Raw genomic sequence first — 23,433 nt, forward strand, 5'->3', positions numbered from 1 at the left:
TTAATAATTGGCTTTTTTTTTATGTGCTTTGGTGTTTTGCCTGCGTGTATGTCTGTGTGAAAGGGTTGGATCTTGGAGTCATAGACAGTTGTGAGCTGGCAACTGGGTGCTGGGAATCGAACCCAGCTCAGTCAGTGCTCTTAACTGCTGAGCAATCTCTGCAACCCCAAGACCAACAACTTTTGATAACAAAAGCAATCTTTGTTATAGTTGTACTAGATTTGATTAGACTTGTCAATAGACTTTTGGTAGCTTCTCTGAGACTTTTAGAGAGTTAATCATAAAGTTGAGAAAGATTTAGACATTTTCCTCCCTCCCTCCCTCCCTCCCTGCTTCTCCTTTGTTTAGGATCCTCAGCATGATGTTGACTAAAATCAGTGATACTAGGTGTACATTTTCTTGTTGCTACCGTGAGGAGTAGTGGGTTTAGTTTGCGTCACCTGACATGCATATATATATGTATATTCCTTTTCTGATAGTTAGGCTAGTATTTCTCATTATTCCCTAGTGGACAAAAGGGCCTGATCCAGGAAATTGACTTTTTTTTTTTTTTTGCCATTTAACAGGACTGTCTTTAACCTTCTTTAGATTTCCTCATGCTGAACTAAACTCATAACTTTGAAATAAACCTCAGTTCTGTATGTTTCCTTTTTAAGGCATGCTAGACTTCAGTCAGTTAGTACTGTTTCATGTGTTTTTGTGTCTGTGCTTATAATTCATATGATTCTATGGCTTTTTGTGTGTGCGTGGTGGTTTTGTCTAATTCAGTTACAAAGATATGTTCGCCTTGGAAAACAAGGAGCAGGATTCTTGTATATTTCTAAGTTCTGGAAAAGACAATTCCAAGTCCTCCTGTGGCAAGCACTGCCAGGGGCAAATGTATGAAGTGACCAGGGAACTTGTGTTCAGTTTTCTCATCTTTATTAAGGACTGATAGAAACTATCCACTTCCGCTTCTTACACATAGCAAGCACTCAATAAATATTTGTGTTTTGCACCTCTGATTTGTTTCAAAGGTAGTCTAAGGTTCACAAAATAATATCTACCAAATGTTTTAAGTTTTGTGCTTCCCTTATCCTTTATAAATATCATGTGCTTTTGAAAATGTTGAATACTGCCAAGGTCTTTTTCCTCATCTTTGGTAAAAAGAATCTCCAAAAATAAAGCCCAATATCACCAGCCAAAGGAATACCATTTTCTTATGGCTGATAGAGAACACAAAGATTCGGCTGTCCAATTTGTGAAATAAAATGGACCTGACAGAGCTACCTGATGAAAAATTGCCCTCTATTGAAGGCAGCAACCTGGCTTTGTGAAGTTTTCCCTTAAATGAAATATATGACTCGGATTTCTACTTAGAAAATAAGTTTATTTCTTGCTGTCGCCAAGAAGCAGGATTGTTTTGTGGAGGAGAAAAGACTGAATGTGGCCATGCGGTTGCCTAAAATGTCCTTCCTCTCGCCCTTCCCCATCTGTCTTCACGTGACCGTAAAGATGGAAGGGCATGTATCGCTTAGGCATGAGCAGACAGAAATTGAGCTTAAGGAGGACCTGGGAAACATGAGGCGATGAGTGAGCTAGATCCCTTGGGTCAGGCAGAGGACAGATGGCTCAAGGTTGGGCCAGCTCATCTCTGTTGTGGTTTAGCTACCTTGGCCAATATTTCGTGAAGAAACAGAGTTCTGTAGCAGAGCAGCGAGATGAAATTGAGACTACATGTGCATGTTTGGGTAGCGATGATTGCGAAACTGTAGAGTAGGTCACGTATTCATTTGTTAGTGCCCATGACCTTTATAATCTTGCCTTCCCGTGAATGATCCTAGCCAAATAATCTTTATCGCTAATAAAAGTTGGAGAGCTTCGGATCAGCCTCCTCATGAGAAGGTTCATATGGTTGAGGAGATGGTGGTAAAATGTTTCATTTTCCTCAGACCGTCTACTGTGTGGGCTGTCTGGCTTTGTTTCCTTCTTTCCTCTCTTTTTCTTGGTTTCTTTGTCCTTTTGTTCCTTCTTTTCTTCCTTCCTTCCTCCCTCCCTCCCTCCCTCCCTCTCTCTCTCCCTCCCTCCCTCCCTCCCTCCCTTCCTTTCCTTTCCTTTCCTTTCCTTTCCTTTTTGAAACAATGTTTCACTCTGTAGCCTATGTTAGACTGGATCTCACTGCGTGGTCCGGGGTGGACTCAGACTTGGCAGTTTTTCCAATGAAATCTCAGCCCTGTTACTTTGTATGAGTCTCCTGTACAAATTGGGTGTACATGTTCAGAGAAGATTCCAATTGCTTTAGGCCTTGTTGGCTCTTTTACATGTGGCCATATAGGAAACCACCAACTAGCTGGTTATTCATGTCACTGTTCTATATATACAAAAGGTGCTGCACTGAGGACTCATGAAATGTGAAATGAATTCATTTTACTTGAAAAGCTATTTTTGTCTTTTCCTTTTTCTTCTTCGTGCACCATTTACAGTCTTGGTGTATAGCATGTTGAAGGAAAACTTTTCTAAAAATTTTAGAATTGTATAAAATATAGAAATATTTCTTTCTGATGACTGCAGAAAATGTGATTGCATTTCTAAGATAATCCTTTTATTCTGAGCAGGAAAATGACCTAAGGCGGCCATTAGATTGGCTATTGGGTGTAAAAGCTGGTGTTCTATTAATTGTGGCAGTTTTAGGTGTGATCTATTCCCCTGTAGCTGGAACATAGCTCTTCTGCCAAATTTGATGATATTTTACTATCTAGTCCATACATATATATTTGGTTTTTCAAGACCGGGTTTCTCTGTGTAATAGTCCTAGCTATGCTGGAACTCACTGTAGACCAGGCTGGCCTTGGGCTCACTGAGATCTGCCTTCCTCTGCCTCCCAAGTGCTGAGATTAAAGGTGTGAGCCACCGCTGCCTGGCTTTATTATATCTTCTATTTGCTATTTATTCTTTTCCTTTTTTTTTTAACTGTATACTTAACCCACTCGTGCATTCAGAACTGAAAGTATGGCTACCGTAGGCGACTCTTGGTGTGGAAGAGTTGCACTGACTAATTTGTGTACTCAAGATTACTGAACATTCCCTTTTTCCCTGTCATAAGTTTCTTCTAGTTACAAATAACAGACACTCCAACTCCAACTGACTTAAGAAGAAAATGCACTGGTTCATGTAGCAAAAAAGTGCAGTGATTTTTAGACTTCAGGTAAGAGTCAGTTTAACAGCTGAATCATGTCATTAAAGGAACATTCTCTTTTATATCTATTCTGAATATTTCATTGTATGAAGGTCAAACTTTTCATGAGGATAACTTAAGGGCACACATTAATCTCTGTACTTCTTTATCTCCTATGCTAACCCATCTCTTGTGGATATTTTAAATAGGACAGTATAATGTAGCATGAATAATAAAACTCAGAGACAGATATTGGGGTTCAGCCTGAAGACCAGAAAAGCAGAACAGCCAGACACTGGCCCTTACCTCTACCTCAGTTCGAAAATGGCGATCCTGCCTCCGGGAATCTCAGAATGAGACGGTGCCTGAGAGCTGTCTCTACCCATCTTATAATCCTCTCAAGTTCTGGGATTAAGGGCGTGCACCACTACCACCTGCTTTCTCTGGCAAGTTAGTGTGGCTGCTGGGATTAAAGGTGTGTGTCCTTGCTGCCTGGTCTGTAAGGCTGGCCAGTCTGGCTGTTTTACTTTTCTGATCCTCAGGCAAGCTTTATTTCTTAAAATACAAACGAAATGCCACTACAGTATAAAATAATTAAAATGCAATCACAAAAACAAACAAACAAAAAAATCCGATTGCCATTAAACCAATCTTCCAGCCCAACAGACTTCGAAAAAAAGCAGGCCACGGTTTATGATGGGGTAGAGAGGTGTTCGGTCAGCATTTGTTGAAAGGAACAAAGAAAAGCTCCTTTTGTGTACGGCTGGATGCAGTGCCGGTCATGGACGGCCGAGTAAAGACAAAGAGACTTTTTCTTTTTACTTCTCCTCTTTCTCTTCCCGGGGCCGTGCACACAGGCCCAGAAGCGTCCAGCAAAACCTGGAGTTTGTTCGTGCCAGGAGAGGAGAAATTGTCTATCCCTCTTCATTGACTTTCTTGGCCTTTAGGCAGGCATGACAGGGAAGGACATGGACTGTCGGGCAGACCTGGGTCCTTCAAAGATCTCTTTGTGGTGTAATAATCTTCTGCAAACCACAGCAACTGGGGGCTTGTCAAGCACATGCCCTCCGGGGCAGCCGCTTCTGCCGGAACCTTAACTACAGATCTGATGATCCCGTTAGGGAATTCGATACGATGCGTGGAAATGCTCTTGCGTGGGATTGAGTAAATGGAATCTCTGATTGTTGGCAGTTGTTTAAAGACTAAAAGAACATTTTGTAAAAGTCTTTCGCACACAGTCAACACCGAAGAAATAAAAGCAGCTTTCACGATTTCCAAACTCCCACCCTATTGCAATGGAATACCGTGGTCTACAATTTCTTCAAAGTCTCAGATATTTTTTTTCCCTGCAATTTTCTCTTCTCTCTTTTTCTCCCTTCATCACTAGGGGATCCTTGACTCAGTTCCACAGGCCTCCAAGAGGACCACTGGACATAATTCAAGCACTTGAATGAGAAAAAAACTGAATATGCTTACATTCTTCTCTGCTAGAACATGAAGAGTTTCTGACTTTCCTTTGCGGTTATTTTTCTAAATTATTTCCGATATTGGATGTAGGCAGATGATGGTATCTCCTTGTATCACCATTTCAAGCCATAGCGGTTGTTAGACCGTGGATCAGGTCTGGTCATTTAATGAGTTAATGACGTTACTGTTAGTTGTTTACTGTGGCTCACATTACAAATCCAAGAGTTTTCTTAGCCGTGTTTTGGAATACCCAGTTTCTACTGTGAACCTGTGTTTACAAAGCTCTTTCATCGGGCCACTGTCTAGACTCTCTTGATAATGAGCACATTACAGGCGGTAAATGTGTGTTTCCGAGGATGTTTGATGAAAACAAAACTTCCAGGTCATGGGAGAAGTATAATTTCAGTTGAACGCACTGACTGATGCCACGCGTTGAATTCAGGAATTAAAAGTAAATCCCCCACTCTAGATGATGTAGCTTCGGTCATGATGTAGTTCGAAATATTTATGAATTGTACTAATGATCCAGAAAGCAGTACCCCAAGTAGGATGTCCATTCATAAATCCAATAGTTACAAGATAGAAGGAAGAAGTAGCTTTCCCAATTTCGAAGATGGGGACCACTGACTGAACTTGATGTCATGGGTGAGGGAGTTAAACATCTGGAGGTGCTTGAAGCCAGATTCCAAAAATACGACCTATAAGATTGTTGGAAGGGAAAACTACGTAGGGAAGAGATGATAGGAATGAGACGGGTGAATGAAGCTCTTGGGATTTTTTCCTTTCCTTTCCTTTCCTTCCTCTCTCTCTCTCTCTCTCTCTCTCTCTCTCTCTCTCTCTCTCTTTCTCTCTCTCTCTCTCTCTTTCCTTTCTTCCTTCTTCTTTTTTAGATTTTTTTACTTGAGACAGACAATGCTAAGGAGTGGAACAATAGCCTCAGATGGCAAAAAAAAGAAAAAGAAGAAGAGTGGGAGGGCAGACTAGGGGGCCTTTTGGTTGCGGAAGTATTCTAACACATTCTGAAAAGTGTCCTGTGAACTTGAATATCGGAGGAGGAAGGAAACATTTTACTCTCGGAAATCACTGACTAAATTTAGGTTCTTTCAACTGAATACGTGTTCTTTGGCACGGCTTATGACACAGGATGTGCGTGCCCTGAGAAAGAAAGCCAGGCCTCGTCACACCCAGGTCCTGTTGTCCATGGTTCGTAGATGCCACTTGGTTGTTCTTTACAGTTGCACTGAGGGTTTTTGTATTTTTGAAAAACCTCTTCCCGAATCAGGAGGACTGTCTGGCAGGTGTAGAAGCCCCCGGCTGGCTTTGGTGGTAACAGCTGGACGGCATGCTCGCGTGATCCTGGGCGGTCACAAATTCCTGAAAGTCCCTCAAGGAGCCGCGTGAGAATTTCCAAGGGCATCTGGGCTTTACGGCAGAAGCAGAGGACTTGATTTCCTCGGCTGTAGATTAGAAGGTAAATCCGTTATTGCTACAATCTTCCTCTTGCTCAGGGTTAAGAGGGAGGCCCGAGAAATGGTAAAACGGCGGCTGTATGCTCAAACATGCATGGCGAAAGCAAGTTGCGAATTTCCTATTCCTGTTCCTAGATTCTGAACAGACGAAGTATGAGAAATTTTCACCCGTGACTGAAGGTGTAGACAGGCCAAGCATCTCTCCCCGTGACCATCAGCACATGGCGTCGGGAAAGGCCGACCAGGGCCAGGAACTTCATCGAGATGATGCCATTTAACAACCCCCTGACTTCCATTTGTTAAACCATTTACACTGTGCTGGACGTGGGTCTGTTAGTGGTGTGGCGTGAGAACCATCCAAAGAGGAGGAAGTTCAATTGTCCTTAAAATGCCTTTGGAGTCATATGGAATACTCTTTTATTTTTTATTTTTATATTGGTATCTTTACTTAAATCCAAAGGCAGCTTTTGTATTCTTGATGTAGTTGTTAGCTCCCAGAATTAAAATATTGGTTCTTCTGATGTGGTAGCGTTTTAGCTATGTGTAGCGTTGTAAGCTTGATTTGTTTGAATTAAAATGAAGGCAGTGAATGCACAACACTGTGCTTTTCCATAGTCATCACAAAATTAATACCATATTTCATTGAATCAAAAGTATTGGCAACTGTAACCTGCGCAATTATCACGTGCCGAGGCGAGGACTATAATTCGGCATGTTCTTATCACTTGGAATTTCTATTTTGTGTTCATGAGGCTTCTTTTAGACTTACCTAGATGCTAATTTTTATCCCAAATTCTTTCTTTTATGTCCATTCAAAAGGAGACTGCAAAACACAAACAATACGAAAACAAACAAATAAACAAAACCAACAAAACAAAACCCACATCGATTTGGGCATTAGTAAAAAGCAATGGTAGCTATGTGGTCACTGGGTAGCTTGTCTGAAAACAAAGTCCAGTTTCAGAGATGATACCATGGGGAAAAGTGTTCATTTTGGGATTGTTGAAATATGACATGTAAATTACACATTTTTTATTTTATTTTTGCAGCAGTGGGGATTGAACCCAGGGACTCACACGGGCTAAGCGAGCACTATTCGGCTAAGTAGCCAACAAGTTGCAGCCTCAGCCCCTTTCCCCCCATTTTTTTTTTGGTTGGAGGTGGAGTTTCCCTAAGTTGTTAGCTGAACTTGAACTCCCAGTGAGCTGGGATTGCAGACCTGCACAGCCAGGCTCGTTACCTGGCCCAGTGGATCTGAGAGGGAACCTGAGATCGTACGGTGCTAGCAAGTCTCAGTTGCTGCCTACTCCGCAAGTGTGGGTAGTGGTGCATCGAGTAGCCAACTGGGCTTCAGTGCATCAAAGGAAACAGCCTGTCGTGGGAAAATTCTCTACCTCTCCAGTGTGCGTGGGTGTTTGGATTTTTGCTTTCTTCATATCATTTAAATGAAAACCTTCACGTTGCAAATATCAATGTACTGTGTAAATACAAAGACTTTTTAGGGGATAAGAAAGAAAACAGGATTTTTTTTTTCTCTTGTAGTACAAGGAGTGAAATTTCCATCCCTTAATTTCTCTCTAAAAGGTTTTTCTTTCATTTCATTTTCTTTTTCTTTTCTTCTCAAAAAACATGGAAAACTTGAATTTGTTAGGAAATCCACATGCAATTGCGGATTTGCAAGCTACCCATTAATACTACATTAGTTCCTCATGATTAATAGCATCTATGTGGATGCTTAATGAATTAATAATGGTGGACTGTTTACTTTGACATGTCAGTAGGACGTTGTAAAAAGACACTTCCCATAAGAGGAAAATTAATTGTACGTTAGCTTGACACAAATAAGATACATTTGGAAAGTCTCATTGGTGTTGATGTCTGCATAGTGGGAGGCACTTTCAAAAGATCCATAGATTTAAAAAAAAAAAAGAGAGATGAGATGTGCATATAAACTCACATAGCTTCACATACATACACAGAAATAAAAACACTAAATATGTCTTTAAGAATAAATGAGACTTTTCTTTGGTGAATACTTATGATAGTGTAGAAGAAAACATTTGTGGCAGAGAAACATAGTTGCAATTTTATCTATGTTACTAACTGCAGAGACTTCCTATCGGGGCTGTTTAGATTAACTTCCAAATTGAACTGCTTCGACTACCCGCTGGCCCACTCTAAATTTATAACTCATTTCCCTAAGGCCCCAGCATATTTTTTTTTTATACCGTTTGTTTCTTTAGAGGATCATTGTGCCCTCAGTCTCTAGTCTAATTCTGGGATGTCGGCAGCCATCGTTGCTTATTCTCGTCTTTGCCCTACATCCGGTGAAGCGAAGGTCAAGGAAATTATGTGGCTCGCCCAAACCACTCCAGCCGTATAATTTGTCCCCACAGATTATGGGTCTACCCTCTCGGATGTCTCCGATTTTAACCCGGGCGGAAAGAGCTGCAGGAGCGGAGGCTCTGTGCAGCTGGTGCCTTTGAGGAGATGCAGGGAGCTCCGCGTGCTCCGAGCTCTGACCTGGAAGGGAAGGGGCTAAGAGACAAAAGCGAAGAGGAGGGAAGGTGCAGAGCATGCCGCCCTTGGAGGAAAAGTGTCATGGCCTTAGACTTTATCCTAAGGCAATGGGAAGCCATTTGTAAATGTCGCACCCAGAGCCCCGATGAAGCACACAGACCCCTTTGTGCCCATTCCCACGAAGGCAACTGTGAAGCGTTTTGATTCTCTTTTATTTTTTCCTTCATGTCATGATGGAGGAAGGTCATTGGCTAATAAAGAAACTGCCTTGGCCCATCTGATAGGGCAGAATTTAGATAGGTGGAGTAAACAGAACAGAATGCTGGGAGGAAGAGGAAGTGAGCTCAGACTCGACAGCTCTGCTCTCTGGAGCAGACGCCATGCTCCCCTCTCCCCGGCAGACGCGATGAAGCTCCGACCCAGGATGGACGTAGGCTAGAATCTTCCCGGTAAGCGCTCCTTGGGGTGCTACACACATGAACAGAAATGGGCCAAGCAGTGTTTAAAAGAATACAGTTTGTGTGTCGTTATTTTGGGGCATAAGCTAGCCAGGCAGCATCTGCTGGGGAGGCCGTCGGAGCATCTCGTGGTGGGGAGGTCGCACACAGCCTTTCAGTCCTCGGACCTTTGGGCGTTGCCCAGTGATGCTCACGGGCTCATTGCTTCCTCGCCTTGCGGGGAGAAGAGTCTGCACAGGGAAACACAGGGAATAATACGTCCTGCAGCCCTCCGCTGCCAGCAACCCAGTTTTCAAGAGACGGTCTCACTGGATCTCACGTGATTGTCTGAAAATCCAGGAATAGAACCCATCCGCCGCTCACCTCCTTATGTTAGGTGGACGTCAAAGCAGGGGTTAGTTAGGATATGTGGTTTTTAAACCTGCGTTTACAGTGTTTTTGAAGCTGCTTTCATAGATGAGAGAAGACTCACAAAGTCTGCAGCTCATACTTTTTAGGATTTGGGGTGCAACCTATTTATGCCCCTCTTTCCCCCATAGGTTGTTATATGAGCTAGAATTGAAAACAGATGTCCTATGTCATTTTTTTTCTCTTTTGGAAATCTTTCTGGTACAGCATAGATCATCCCCACGCAAACCAGTAAATCGGCCCTCCCCTCGAACCCCCATTGCAGTTTGCTTTTAAGAAAGGATGTTTCTAAATCAGGGACTGGAAAATCTGCGGAACTAAGATCAAAAGGCAAGGAGACAGACACTTCCTAAGGCGAAACAAACCATTTCGTGCTCTCCTCAGAGAACACTGGAACTGGATTCAGGTGGAGTTGCAGGGCTTGGGCTGGAGCACAAACACCCGAGCTCGATCCTCAGCACTGGTTAAGATCTGGCGTGCTGGTGCACACACACACTCCTGTGTAACCAGGAGGTGGAGACAGAGGGTGGAAAGATCACAAGTTCAAGGTCCTTCTTGATTACATAGAGAATTTAAAAACTAGAGGTCGTGCCTCAAAACCAGACAAACAATACCCCCTCATATACCCAAAGACCACAAAAGCAGAAAAAAAACCCGGGGCGGGGGAGAGGAGAGCTCAGTTGGTAAAATTCTTGCCTTGAATCCTACTGCCTAATTTACTTGGCAAGTTCTAGGCCAGGGACAGACTCTGTCTCAAAAAAACGAGAAGGGTGGCCTTGGGGAAGCACTCGTTGTGCAAATGTGAGGACCTGAGTTTAGACCCCCAGAGCCCATGTGCTGTGCTTGGAATGAGAATGACCCTCGTGGGCTCATGTAATCGAACACTGACTGTTCGGAAGGATTCAGAGTCTTTGTTGTTGTTGTTGTTGTTGTTGTTGTTGTTGTTGTTGTTGTTGAAGAGGTTTGTCCCTGGAGGTGGGCGTTGAAGTTTCAAAAACCCACACCGCTCCCAGGTGTAGTTCTCTCTCTTCCTCGTGGCTGCGCCTGGAGCCTGCCTGCTGCCAAGTTCCCTGGTATGGTCGTCGTGGCTTCACACTCCGGAACTGTAAGCCCTCGCAGACTCTCCTGTAAGTCGTTTTGGTCATGGTGGAACGGCCATAGAAAAGTGACCAAGACACCGTGCAAAATCTGGGCAGGTGTGGTAGGGCGAGTGTTAATTAAGTTTAATATAAGAGATGGAGAATTTTCTAGAATCAAAGCTACTGAACGAATGGATGATTATTTCCTTAGAAATGATCTTTAGAAGTCCATGGGCCAGGTAGGCCAGGGTACACCCTGGAGAACAACAAAATGGAAGGCAAAGATCAACACTCAAGGTTTCCGTACGACCTCCACGTACGCATCACGGCACTCACATGTGTAAACACATCCACACACAGAGATACATACACACGAAAAGATGGATGATGTCAAAGAAGTGATGTTGGGAGTGATCCTATGACCTGTGACCTTGCATATACACACATCCATTGGCGTAGGCGTGAGCATGTACATACACACAAACGCACACACACAGACACACACACAACCAAACAAAACCAATAAAGAAATAGAGGTGTGGACTGAGCAAAAGGAAGCTAAAACAACCTTACTTGATCTTGAGTGGGATACAATTCTAGATATCAGGAATTATTGACTGATAAGTGTGGTTGGTTTAAAGTGGGGGTTCTCAAAGTGTGTTCTCTGCTCCCGCAACTTCAGCTTCACCTTGGAGTTCACTAGAAGTGTGAAATCATCCAGGCGGTGGTGGCACACGCCTTTCACCCAAGTACTTGGGAGGCTGAGGTGGACGGATCTCTGAGTCTAAGCCCAGCCTGGTCTACAGAGCAAGTTTCAGGGCAGTCAGGTATACACGTAGAGACCTTGTCTTAAAAAAACAAAACAAAAACCCCAACAAACAAAAACAAAAAACAACAACAAAAAATAAGTGCATCCTAGACTCCACCTCAGATCGACTAAATCAGATACTCGGAAAGGACCCAGCTCTCTGCGCCTTAATCTCTCCTAATGGTGACGCCCACTCAATTTTGGAAAGCAATGGCTTGGGTTAGAGCTTGTTGTGAAGGGAAACCTTGGTTTAAGAGTTTTTTTTTTTTTTTAACTTTTTTTTCAACCTGCAGAGTAGGATTGATGATACGTATCTTAAGGGTGCTTGGGAGGTTAACTCTGGTCAAGAACAATATAGTGGGCACAGCAGAGATGCTTACTAATCCACAGTACCATTATTGGGTCCTTGGCTATGTCAGGATTACTCAGGATGGACCACCTCAAGGAGTTTGCAACTGTACTTGGCCTCTGCCTAGGAAGGCTGAAATAGAAGGCAGGAGAATAAAACGTAGCTAGAATTTTTATTGTAGGTGAAACTGAAGGTGGATTTTAATGGCTTCAATTTCAGAGCAGGCTTTACACTGAATTATCGAAATAGGAAAGTTATTTTCCTGAGTTTAAATATCATATTGGCAGATCCATTGTAATACTGTGCTATCAAAGAGCATTGCTAAAATTTAAATTATTTTAACTGTAACCTTGATAAGTATAATCTTTATAAATTAATTCACTTATAAGTGAACATAATAAAATAATTACTTTCCATCAGAGTTTTGTAGTATCTGGCAGTTTTCTAAAATTGATTTTCTTCCGGATAAAGAGGTCCTTTGTGTTAAAAGGAGGTATTTTGTATTATTTGGTAACCTATGATTTAGATTAATGAGTTAGAAGTTTTCAATCCTCCTAAAGTCATCCTTGCCCCTTTCACTTGAGCCGAGGCTAACCAAAAATTATTACTTTTAAGATAGTCATAAAAAATGGACAGAGAAAATCATTCTGACAGTTTCTCTCCCTATAGTTTGGTAGAAGTTTTCTAGAAGAATGAGAAATATCGGTTCTTATTGTCTTTTCAGTATGTCAAGCAGACTCAGTTAATCTCATGCTCGGCTGGCTGCAGGGCTAAGGAACTGGAAAGCCGTTTGTGTAAAATATGAGGGCCGTAGGCTCCATGGACCATGACCCGGTTAACTTGAGGGTTTTTTTTAAAGGGAATAATATCGGACTTTCAGAGCTGATCTGCTCTCCATGTTTAACTGTATAACGCTTTAACGTCCATGCTGCTTTGAGTTAGAAAGGTGAAAATATAAATCAGTACAGTGACTAAGCCAAGGAGCCTAGAAAGCAGGCTTGGTTTGAAGTCTGCAGCCTGGAAAATCAACAAGAGCTAAAAATAGTGAAGTTAGAGGCAACATTCAATCATGGCCCATCTAAAGGCGGCTTTTAAGCATTGCCCAAAGAGAAATCAGGCCATGGTACTATAGTTATAAAGATTATATACGCATATAGTGTGTGTGTGTGTGTGTGTGTGTGTGTGTGTGTGTGTGTGTGTGTGTGGTTTTGGTGTTCCAAAGTTTTCAATTTTCATGTTGTTTTTCTCATTAGAATTGAGAAATCCTTGGATTTCCAAAGGAGAAGTATTGGCATAATCTAAATGAAATTTCAGAATTTACCCTAGTAAAGTTGATGTGAAAGTTTTCAAGAGCAAATTAAGCAAATGGCTCCAGCATTCACTGGTTTCTTTTTTTTCATTTTTTTTAATTGATTTTATTTAGCTATACATTTTTCTCTGCTCCCCTCCCTGCCTCTCTCCTTCCCTCCGCTTCAACCCTCCCCCAAGGTCCCCATGCTCCCAATTTACTCAGGAGATCTTGTCTTTTCTACTTCCCATGTAGATTAGATCCATGTATGTCTCTCTTAGGGTCCTCATTGTTGTCTAGGTTCTCTGGGATTGTGATTTGTGGGCTGATTTACTTTGCTTTATGTTTAAAAACCACCTATGAGTGAGTACATGTGATAATTGTCTTTCTGTGCCTGGGTTACCTCACTCAAAATAATGCTTTCCAGCTCCATCCATTTGCCTGCAAAATTCAAGCTGTCGTTATTTTTTTTCTGCTGTGTAGTACTCCATTGTGTAAATGTACCACATTTTCCTTGTCCATTCTTCAGTCGAGGGGCATTTAGGTTGTTTCCAGGTTGTGGCTATGACAAACAATGCTGCTATGAACATAGTTGAGCACATGTCCTTGTGGCACGATTGAGCATCCTTTGGATATATACCCAAAAGTGGTATTGCTGGGTCTTGACGAAGGTTGTTTCCTAATTTTCTGAAAAATTGCCACACTGACATCCAAAACCAGCTTGCATTCCCACCAACAATGCAGGAGTGTTCCCTTTTCCCCACAACCTCTCCAGCATAAGTTGTCATCAGTGTTTTTGATCTTGGCCATTCTTACAGGTGTAAGGTGGAATCTCAGAGTTGTTTTGATTTGCATTTCTCTGATGACTAAGGATGTTGAACATTTCCTTAAGTGTTTTTCAGCCATTTTAGATTCCTCTGTTGAGAGTTCTCTGTTTAGTCTGTACCCCATTTTTTTATTGGATTATGTGATCTTTTGGTGTCCAACTTCTTGAGTTCTTTGTATATTTTGGAGATCAGACCTCTGTCTGATGTGCGGTTGGTGAAGATCTTTTCCCATTCTGTAGGCTGCCATTTTGTCTTGTTGACCATGTCCTTTGCTTTACAGAAGCTTTTCAGTTTCAGGAGGTCCCATTTACTAATTGTTTCTCTCAGTGTCTGTGCTGCTCGGGTTCTATTTAGGAAGTGGTTCCCTGTGCCAATGCACTCAAGTATACTTCCCACTTTGTCTTCTATGAGGTTCAGTGTGGCTGGCTTTATGTTGAGGTCTTTGATCCATTTGGACTTGAGTTTTGTGCATGGTGACAGATATGGGTCTCTTTTCATTCTTCTACATGTTGATATCCAGTTATGCCAGCACCATTTGTTAAATATGCTTTCTTTTTCCCATTTGATGTATTTTTTTGCTTCTTTGTCAAAAATCAGGTGATCGAAGATGTGTGGATTAATATCCGGGTCTTCTATTCGGTTCCGTTGGTCCTCCAGTCTGTTCTTATGTTAATACCAGGCTGTTTTCAGTACTGGAGCCCGGTAGTAGAGTTTGAAGTCAGGGATTGTGATGTCTCCAGAGGTTCTTTTATTGTACAGGATTGTTTTGGTTATCCTTGGTTTTTTTGTTTTTCCATATGAAGTTGGGTAGTGCTCTTTCGAGGTCTGTGAAGAATTTTGCTGAGATTTTGCTGGGCATTGCATTGAATCTGTAGATTGCTTTTGGTAAGGTTGCTATTTTTACCGTGTTAATTCTGCCTACCCAAGAGCATGGGAGATCTTTCCACTTTCTGGTGTCTTCTTCAATTTCTTTCTTCAAAGATTTAAAGTTCTTGTCATACGAGTCTCCCACTTGTTTGATTAGAGTTACTCCGAGATATTTTATGCTATTTGTGACTGTTGCTTTCACTGGTTTCTTAACAGCCCAAGGATCCCTTTCAGAGTACATGATGCTCAGGGAACTCTCAGACATCTCATGTGAGATAAAGAAAGAATAGAACAGAGGAGCCCTGTAAAGCTCTCTGTGGCTCTATGGTCTCAGTTCAGTAGCAAGATTCTTGGCAAATTTTTACTCATGTACCTGAACTTTTGCATGAGCAGTTGGAAAATTGAAGGCTATATTCACTGTTTAGTTCCTAACTGTTACAAACGTGGAGTGACTGACCTCAACTGTCTGTGCCTTTCGTGAACTTCGGACTCACAAGGGTACTGTGGTGTCCTCAGGAATCTCAGCATCCTTTGAGATTTCCTTCCTAGTTCCACAGTGACCAATAAATGCCGTTTGAATAGGAGGAGTCAACCCAGCGGACAAGGTAGACGTTCCCTGGACTTCCAAGTTAAAAGGGACGTGAAACGCTTTCCTCCAAGTTCTGAAAGACAGAGCATTGAAAACAGGCGACTACGATGCGACAATTGGTAAAATCACACTGCTGTCCATGGAAACAGGTGAATAGGGTCTTGGATGATACAGACCGGAACGTGAACAAGCCCAGAGATTATGGAGCCACGTGGCCAGGATATTGCGCATGATGGCAAGAAATGATAAAGGTCGTCAGCTTAGCTTTTTGCACGTCTTGTGCAATGGAATGAAAAATTCTGCCTTTTCTTCTCGGAAATTTAACTCAGGCAGTATTTGCTAAGCACTAGCTTTGTGCACCAAGCTCTAGGCCTTGGGGCTTCAGATTTGACTGTGATCAACAATAACTATAGTCAACGCCAGCTTTTGATCTTTATAACGTGTCTTTGTTTTACAGATTTTTTTTTTAAGTTGCAAAATTTTTATACAATGTATTCTGGTTATGATTTTCCCTCCCCAAGTCCTCCCTGATCCACCCTACTTCCTCTACCTTCTCATTTATCCAACTGTGCCATTTCTCTCTCTGTCTTTAACAAAAACAAGAAAAAGACCCACCAGAAACTCATACCATGCCCCATGTAATAACAAAGGAACTTCTTAGTGAAATTAAAAGACACAGAGAGATTCCAAATTAATAAAATTAGAGATACAACAGACAGGAAGTCCAGAGACTCATAAGAATGTTTATTTTCAGGCCCTCCAGATCAGCATTGACAAAGCTCACATGAGGTCAAAGACTGAAGCCACACGCACAGTGCCTGGATAGATCTACAGCAAGGCTTCCAGTTCAGTGTTTTTATGAGAATCCTGAGTGTGTGGATGAGTAGCTCTCTGATGCTTGTCCCTTGTCTTGAGTTCTTTTCCTTCTGTTGGTTTGTCTTGTCAAACTCCAGACTAGTAGCTTTTGTTTTACCTTATTATATTTTATTTTGTTATATTTATGAAATGAATGAATGAATGAAAACCTAGGAGAGGGAAGTCAGATTTCTCCAATGGACTGACACCGGAATATTTGACCAACATATAATGGACAGCACAGTGTTTATTTGTGGGGACTTTTATTTGCTTGCAGTTTGGTGTTTTTTTTTTTTTTTAAATTTTTTTGGTGGGGTTGGTGTTTTATTTCATTTTCTTGGTTCAGGGGAGTCTTGTTATTGTATTGGGGTTTTGTTTGTGTTTTGGGAAAGAACTTAAAGGTACATGGGTAGGGATGGGAAGCGGATCTGGAAGGACTTGGGGGAGAGGAAGAAGATGAGACAAATATATTTAAGTTAATTGTTTTAACTAAGAAAAATCTAATAAAAAATTACTGTTTACTTGCTGTCTACAAAATAAAGCATGTTTATAATAAAAAAAAATCTCTGCTCTATCAAGCTGGAAAACCTAAAAGAAATGGATACATTTTTTTGATATATGCAACCTACCAAAGTTAAGCAACATCAAATAATCTATTTAAACATACCCATAAGCCCTAGTGAAATTGAAACAGTAGTTTAAAGTCTCCCAAATTCCCTTCACCCCACTCAAGAAGGAAACCACAAGGCCAGAAGATTCAGTGTAGAATTCTATCAGACCTTCAAAGAAGAATTAACACTAATACTTCTAAAACTATTCTGCGAAATAGAAACTGAAGGAACATTACCTAATTCTTTTCATGATTACTCCGATATATAAGCCACATAAAACCCACCCCAAAAGAAAATTACAGACAAATATCCCTTATCAACATAAATACAAAGACTGTTAATAAAATACTTGCAAACCAAATACAAGAATATATACAAAATATTATCTACTATGATCAAGTAGACTTCATCTCTGAGATGCAGGGATGGTTCATCGTACATAAATTGAACGTAATCTAGCATATAAGCAGACTGAAGGACAAAAACCATCTCATTGGATACAGACAATCCAATATCTCATCATGATAAAAGTCCGAGAGATTATGGATGCAAGGGACATACCTTACCATAATGAAGGAGATTTACAGTCCACAGCCACCATCAACCTAAACAGTGAGAAACTCCAGGCATTTTCACTAAAATTAGGAACAAGACAAGGATTCCCACACTCTCCACATCTACAAGATGTCAGATCTGGATTTCTTTGTTGTTGTTGTTTTTTTTTTTTTGTAATTTCCTCCTTTTTCTATCAAATCTTAGTAATTTGGATCTCCCTTTTGTCTTTGAGTTGATTTGGTTAAGGGTTTGCCAATCTTACTGATTTTCTCAAAGAATCAATTCTTAGTTTTACTGATTCTTTGTATTGTTTGTTAGTGTTTCTATTTTATTGATTTTGGCTCTGAATTTGTTTCTGCTTCCCATTCCCTTTGAATGTTACTTTTTCTTATTCTAGAGCAGTGATTCTTAACCTGCTAATACTGTGACCCTTGAACACAGTTTCTCATGCTCCAACCATAAAACTCTTTTCATTGCTGCTTTATAACTGTAACTTTGCTACTGTCATGAATCATAATATAAATATCTGATATGCAAAATATCTGATATGTGACCCCTGGGAAAGGGTCGATTGACCCCCAACGGGTTGCAAACCACAACTTGAGAACCACTGTTCTAGTGCTTTGGAGTATGCTGTTAAGTTACTAAAGTGGGATCTCCCCAAGTTTTGTAATAGCAGCTAATGGTATGAATGTGTCTCTTACAACCGCTTTCGTCATGTCCTGTGAGTTTGGGTGTGTTGTATGTTCATTTTCCTTCAATTCTAGAAAGTCTTTAATTATTTTTGAAGTTCTGTGTTGGCCCAGTTTTATTCAGTAGTAAGTTGTTAATTTTACTTTTTTTTAAAGATTGATTTATTATGTGTACAACATTCTGCCTGCGTGCATGCCCACGCGCCAGAAGACGGCACCAGACCTCATTACAGGTGGTTGTGAGCCACCATGTGGTTGCTGGGATTTGAACTCAGGACCTCTGGAAGAGCAGCCGGTGCTCTTGACCCCTGAGCCATCTCTCCAGCCCCAAGTTGTTAATTTTCCACGAGTTCATAAGCTTTCTGTTTTTGTTGTTGATCTCCAGCTTTAATCTGGGGTGGTCAGAAGGGATGCAGGGTGTTAATTTTCTTATGTCTGTTGAGCCTTGCTTTGTGTCCAAGCATGTGGTTAATTTTGGAAAAAGTTCAGTGTGGGGCTGAGAGGAAATATGCTCTGTGTTTGGGTGACGCACGCTGTATCTGCTGGGTCCATTTGACTTAGGACCTTATTTACCTCCAGCATTTCTCTGTTTACGCGACTTGGATGCAGCAGAATTACGTATCCTGTGTTCTAACCTGCTTCTTAGTCTGTGTCTTTGTATTGGAGATTGAAGGTCATCAGCACTGAGAGTTATCAATGAGCAGTTTATAGAATTTTATTATTTTGTTGTTTTAGCTTTTCTCCCTCTTTTCATTTGCTGGTCTGTAATCATTTATTCTTCATGTCTTCCTGGTTGTAGTTTGTCTCTTTAGACTTGAGTTGTGTTTCCGATGCCTTCCGTTGAGATGAATTGGTTGATAGATATTGCTTGAATTGACTTTATCACGGAAGATCTTGTTTTCTTCATCTATGGTGACTGAAAGTCCAGCTGGGTATGGTGGTCTGGGCTGGCGTCGGTAGTGTCTTGGGGTACGCAGACCCTTCTGGCTTTCAGAGTCTACGTTAAGAAGTCCGGTGTAATTCTTATAGGCCTGCCTTTTTATGTTAGTTGGACTTTTTCCCTTGCAGCTTTTAATGTTTTTCATTCTGTACATTTAGTGTTTTGATTAGTATGTGTTATGGAGAATTTATTTTCTGGACCAGTCTGTTGGGTGTTCTCTGTGCTTCTTGTACCCTGATAGGCATCTTCTTCTCTAGGTTAGGAAAATTTTCTTCTATGCTAAAAGTATTTTCTGTGCCTTTGACCTGGGTTTCTTCTCCTTTCTCTATTCTATTATTCATAGATTTGTTCTTAGTGTTCCAGATTTCTTGGATGTTTTACGTATAGATCTTAAAAGTTCATTTTAGATTTAACATTTTCTATCCATTTCTTCTCCTTATCTACAATGCCTGAGACTCTCTCTGCTTTGTCTTAGAGGCTGATGATTGAGGGGTGTCCCACTGACGTCTTTGACTTCTTAAATTTTTATTTCTTTTTTAAATTTTTATTTCTTTTTCTTTTTTAAATTTTTATTTCTTTTTCTTTCATGATCCCGTTTCTTTTCTTTTTCCTTTTTTTCTTTTCTTTTTTTTGAGACAGGGTTTCTCTGTGTAGCACTGACCTTCCTGGAACTCTCTCTGTAGACCAGGCTGGCCTTGAACTCAGAGATCCTTCTGCCTTTGCCTCCCGAGTGCTGGCATTTTTTGTTGAATTCTACTTGCGCATCTTGAATTGTTTTTATTATTTTACTCAACTGTTTATGTTTCACAGACTTAATTAAGGCATCGATTCACCTCCTCTTATTTTTAAGTCCCAGACATGCACGACGCCAGGCCGCTTTTCATGGTTTTGCTGTAATGGAGTTACTGACTTTCGGTGGAGGCACATTGTCTTGGCTGTTCGTGTTTGTGGCTTTTTTTCACTAGGGTCAAGGCATCAGGAGTGATGATACTGGAGATATTTTGTGGTCCTGACGCCTAGTCTTGTCTCTGGAGGGTAGGCGATCTGTTCTTTGCTTGCTGTGCCCACCTTAGATCCTAGGCAAGTCTGGTGGCTGTGGCGTCCCTCATAGAGGGTTGTTGTGCTCAGTGGGTGGCAGAAATGTATCTGGTGATATCATTTGAGAAGAATTGACCGATATATCTTACTTATTAAACCTTTTTCATGATTCATCCCCGGTAAGGCCAACCTTGGTTGTCCACATCATGGACAAAAAGAAATTATAAATGGGCTGTAGGTATAAATATGAAGCAATGAAGATTCTAGATGAAAGTGTAGGGCATTGTCGTGATTTGGGGGTAGATTTTTTTTAAAAAAAAAAATAACAAATGGTATTCATCATAGAGGCAGAAAGGGAGAAACAGAACTACGTTAAAATTTGAAATTTCACTTCATCGCAAGATACCAGGAAGAAAATAAGAACTACAGAATGGGAGATGTGGAGACTGTAGGAGGGTCTTTTATAAATCCAAAGAAAAAGTTAAATTATGCAAGTACTGTGAGACAGAGTTGAGCAAACAATGGACGAGGAGGTGAGGCTCGGCAGAAGACTGCTTCGCATAACCAGCTCTTCTGTCCAAGCTAAAATAGCCATTCAGAATCCTTATCACTGCCCCCAACCAGGTAACAATCTTGCTTACTTCTGTGCGTTTACATTGCAGAACCCTTTCAAATTATGATCTCTTGAATACACACTGTAATTGGATTGAAAACGTTTGTATTTGGAAAAGCAGGGCCTTGCTGTCCAGGATGAAGCCCATAAGCCAAGCAGCTTTGAGATCACTAAGGACTAACGGCCACCCGGCATTTTCTGTGCTATGGAAGCAGAGGAGACGTGCAGAACCGCAGGGTTCTGCAAAGTGTCTACAGCGGGGTCTTTGAGCCAGCGTCCAACGCAGAGAAAGGGAGGATCTTGATAGCCGCCATACCTGAAACCGGAGGAGGACACACTAGGAAGAGTGATACCAATCCACTTTTTGATACGCTTAACTTGGTCTGTCTTCCAGATTAAGCTACTAGGTTTTTTTTTTTTTGTTTTTGTTTATTTGTTTTGTCTTTTAAAAAAAGATTATTTATTATGTACACAGTGTTCAGCCTCCACGTATGCCCTCAGGCCAGAAGAGGGCAGCAGATCTCATTACAGATGGCTGTGAGCCACCATGTGGTTGCTGGGATTTGAACTCAGGACCTCCGGAAGAGCAGCCAGTGCTCTTAACCTCTGAGCCATCTCTCCAGCCCCTCTGTTTTGTCTTTTTTGAGAGATAGGCTCTCCGTTTGCTTGCTACGTACCCGTGGATGACCTTGAAGTTTCCATCTTCCTACTCCCCCTTCCCGAGTGCTGAAAGAACGGGCATGTGCCACCATGCCCAATTTATTCTGTGCTGATATTAAACCTAGGGCCTCTTTCATGTGAGGCGAGTGCCCGGCCAACTGAGCCGCATCCGCAGCCCGCAGCCACCGCTGACTTCAGCAAGTGCCTGGGCTCTGAGCTAGAAATTCTCGATGCGTTAAAGTTTGAAAATCGTCACCAACCCTGGGGGTGTATAGTGTAATCCAAATTTGCAGACAAAAACGCCAAAACCTTGGAGACATTAAATAACGTGCCTCCATTCTAGCTAGGAGGTATCAGCAAACTGAAACTGGAGCTCATATCTGTGGGACTTGCAAGCCTTTTATCTTGATATGTTTTTCACTCTTTAGTTCAAATTGGCCCAAAAGTCACAGGAGTTCTCCTGTCTTAGCCTTCCCAGGGCTGGAGTGACAAGTCTGAGCTACTGTATCTAGCTGCCTTAATTTTTGAAACCGGTTTTATTTGATCTTAGTGAGGAGAAGACTGCTTCCCATATGCAGGATTTTTTGTTTTGTTTTTTTTTTTTGGTTTGAGTTTGTTTGTTTGTTTGTTTGTTTTTTCGAGATAGGGTTTCTTTGTGCAGCCTTGGCTGTCTTGAAATTCATTTTGTAGATCAGGCTAGCCTTGAACTCACAGAAATGCACCTGCCTACTAAATGCTGGGATTAAAGGCTTATGCTACCGCTACCTGGCTTAATATATACAGTTTTAAGATAATTTGAGAAGAAAAATTTTTTCCAGTCAAATTTGAAGTTTGATGTAGGCTGTCTTAAGATTCTATGAATTGGCATTTTTGTTTCCTATAGGAAAGAGTAGGAAGCATTGAAAATCTTCCACTAAACAACACCGGCCATGCTGGAAAAGGCCTGTGTTGGTGACCTATGAGACTTTTCCACATTCTGGAGACATTTTAACAACTTGAATAATTGCCTGTGATAGGCAGGTATTATTTTCTGCCTATTAATGACTCTCCAGGCTTGATATTATTCCTCGTCTCACTAATTCACACGCAGAGATAAAGAAAATAGTGCCGCATCACTGTCTGCGTAGCAGTGCTTCTCTGTCTGCTTTGGTACAGAGAGAAAGCCGAGAGAAGACGACAAAGGACGGGACAAAGAACCTAGCATCAGCTAAATCTGTTTGAAAAGCCAAATTCTGTTACAGAAACCCGAATTTTGTCCAGTGTAAATGATTGGTATTTGTGCATGGTTAGGATTTTAGGTTTGATCTGTTCAACATGTGTGTGTCCTCTTCTTCCTGTGAGTTACCGTATGCGTCGGAAACACACACAAATAAATATTAAAGACCAGTGCTTATGTTTGCTCCTATGGCTTCTTTCTTGGCCCTTCAGGGAGTCATGTTTGCAGCCTGCAGGGAGTTTATAATACTGAAACCTCACCAGAACCTGCAGTGGTTTGAAAGAAAGTGGCCCCCAGAGGGGGTGGCACTAAGGAGGTGTGGCCTTGTTGGACGAAGTGTATCACGGTGGGGGCTGGGTTCGAGGTTTCCTATGCTGAGAATATCGCCCACCTCTGAAACTGTGAGCCAGCCCCAACTAAATGTTTTCTTCATGAGAGTGGCCACGGTCATGGTGTCTCTTTGCAGGAATAAAACCCTAACTAAGAACCCCCCATGCAATGTGGATTATTTACTTCTGAATGCGTCTTTCCAAGAGTCTGATGACCGTAACCTGCGTAAGCCATGTCACAGAAAGACAGGTGAGATGGCTTGAATGCAGAACGTACGGATGTGGTTTGAGGACTTTGTCGAAAAAGACACAAAACCCCACACAACAAACCTCTTTGTTTCTGGAGCAAGTTTCCCAACGTTTCTTGCTGTGACGATGCACAAGATGCCCCACACAAGTTGCTGAAAATGTTCACCTTCAACCAGGGGTTCGTTTGCTAGGGTCTGTCTAGTGTCCTGGGCATCTGGCCTCTGGTGGCCCCTGCAAACAAGTACACACACACGCACACAAAGACACATGGAAACAATAAAATATGTCTTAAAAAAAACAAAATACCCTGGACAAGAACTTTGGATTGCAGTTTTTGGAATGCGGAACTTGTGGTTTAGAAGTCAGTCCTTGGAATGTGTGTGTGTGTGTGT

General features: G+C 41.6%; 1 protein-coding gene across 1 annotated transcript in view; it reads left to right on the top strand.

The window, feature by feature from the left end:
• Phex (phosphate regulating endopeptidase X-linked) overlaps nt 1-23,433 on the top strand; it is a gene marked incomplete at its 3' end in the record, with an annotated part of 39,299 nt that overhangs the window by 13,820 nt on the left and 2,046 nt on the right. The gene's annotated exons all lie outside the window — the stretch shown is intronic.

Source organism: Chionomys nivalis, chromosome X (assembly GCF_950005125.1).
Source record: "Chionomys nivalis chromosome X, mChiNiv1.1, whole genome shotgun sequence".
In the NCBI taxonomy this organism is placed as follows: domain Eukaryota; kingdom Metazoa; phylum Chordata; class Mammalia; order Rodentia; family Cricetidae; genus Chionomys; species Chionomys nivalis.